Genomic DNA, 1,870 nt, shown 5'->3' with positions numbered 1-1,870 from the left:
GTTTTTTTTGCGGGGGGCGGGGGGAGTCCTAAGTATACTTTATTGACATGAAAAGGTAGGGCTTCCCAAGCCCCTCCCCTTCTTCAGGGGGTCTGGGATGGAAATTGTTGAGGTCAGGAGATTCTCAGTGTGTTGGAGATGAGTTGGGGCAAGGACTCCCCAGCAGCCAAGGGCTGCTTCCTCTTGCTGGGCCTGGTGATTCAGGGGGCTCTTACTCCTTGGAAGCCATGTGGACCATAAGGTCCACCACCTGGTTGCTGTAGCCAAACTTACTGTCATACAAGGAAATATGTTTGACAAAGTAGTCACTAAGAGCAATGCCAGCCCCAGCATCAAAGGTGGAAGAGTGGATGCCACCATTAAAGTCTCAGGAGACAACCTGGTCCTCAGTGTAGCCGAGGATGCCCTTGAGGGGCCCTCAATGCCTGCCTCACCACCTTCTTGATGTCATCGTATTTCGTAGCTTTCTCTAGGCAGCAGGTCAGATCTGCAACTGACACACTGGGGGTGGGGACATGGAAAGCCATGCCAGTGAGCTTCCCATTCAGCTCAGGGATGACCTTGCCTACAGCCTTGGCAGTGCCAGTAGAAGCAAGGATGATGTTCTGGGTAGTCCCTTGGCTATCACATCACAGCTTTCCAGAGGGGCTGTCCACGGTCTTCTGGGTGGCAGTGATGGCATGGACTGTGGTCATGAGTCCCTCCACGATGCTGAAGTTGTCATGGATGACCCTGGCCAGAGGGGCCAAGCAGTTGGTGATGCCAGAGGCACTACTGACCATCTTGAGGGAGTTGTCATACTTCTCATGGTTCACACCCATCACAAACACGGGGGCTTCAGCAGAAGGAGCAGAGATGATGACCCTTTTGGCTCCCCCTTCAAATGAGCCCTAGCCTTCTCCATGGTGGTGAAGACCCCACTAGACTCCACAACATACTCAGCAACAGCATCACCTCATTTGATGTTGGTGGGATCTTGCTCCTGGAAGATGGACATGGACTTTCCATTGATGACAAACTTCTCGTTCTCAGCCTTGACCATGCCATGGAATTTGCCATGGTGGAATCATACTGGAACACATAGACCATGTAGTTGCGGTCAATGAAGGGGTCATTGATGGTGACAATATCCACTTTGCCAAAGTTAAAAGCAGCCCTGGTGTGCAGCCACCTAATACAGCCAAATCCCTCTACTCCGACCTTCACCATTGGTGAATGGGACTTGGCTGGCACTGCACCAAAAGATGCAGCTGTCTGTCGAATAGGGAGGAGCAGAGAGCCATGTGCTAAGTTTTTATAAACAACTTCATACTGTCTTCATTGCTGAGTAGAACTAGGTTTCTAAGTGTTTCATTCTCCACAGAGACAAGTTTGTGATTAAAAACTACAACCTTAACAATCACAAATCATTTCTATTAAGAACACAATAGAAAAAAACTTATGGATGATAAAGCACTATACATATATAAAGACCTATTGTTTTGTGTTATTATTATCTTTTGTTATTATAACCAATTTATACATTTACTTAGAATTCAAGTTTTACTATTTTTATGTGATTACTCCAGTTAATGAATAGGCAAACATCCAGCTGATATGTCAAGATCATCCAATTAATTTATAAATTTAACACAAAGTGACTGGCAGGTAGTGCCATAAAACATCTAATTTCTTTGCATTGAACCATGAGTCACCTATCTGAACCATAATACAGTATATAAGTATGTTCATAAGAATTGTTTATATATTGAACTAATTATTTTTTCATGTTTTGAGCTCTTATTTACTGAATCAGAAGTTCAAGCATTATAAGAAATATAAAATTGGCAGCACCATGTAGGAAATTATGAGAAATCATAGATGAAATATT

At 44.4% G+C, this 1,870-nt stretch overlaps 1 pseudogene; it reads right to left on the bottom strand.

Annotated features, from left to right (window-relative positions):
- Nucleotides 1-211: 211 nt before the first annotated feature.
- On the bottom strand, nucleotides 212-1,209 carry LOC123835936 (glyceraldehyde-3-phosphate dehydrogenase-like; annotated as a pseudogene).
- Nucleotides 1,210-1,870: the final 661 nt, after the last annotated feature.

The sequence above is a fragment of the Mirounga angustirostris genome, unplaced genomic scaffold, assembly GCF_029215605.1.
Source record: "Mirounga angustirostris isolate CCGP_5_RB_7025 unplaced genomic scaffold, mMirAng1.0.hap1 SCAF_12, whole genome shotgun sequence".
Lineage (NCBI taxonomy): Eukaryota > Metazoa > Chordata > Mammalia > Carnivora > Phocidae > Mirounga > Mirounga angustirostris.
Note: the sequence above shows the minus strand (reverse complement) of the source record. Positions and strands in the feature narration are given on the sequence as shown.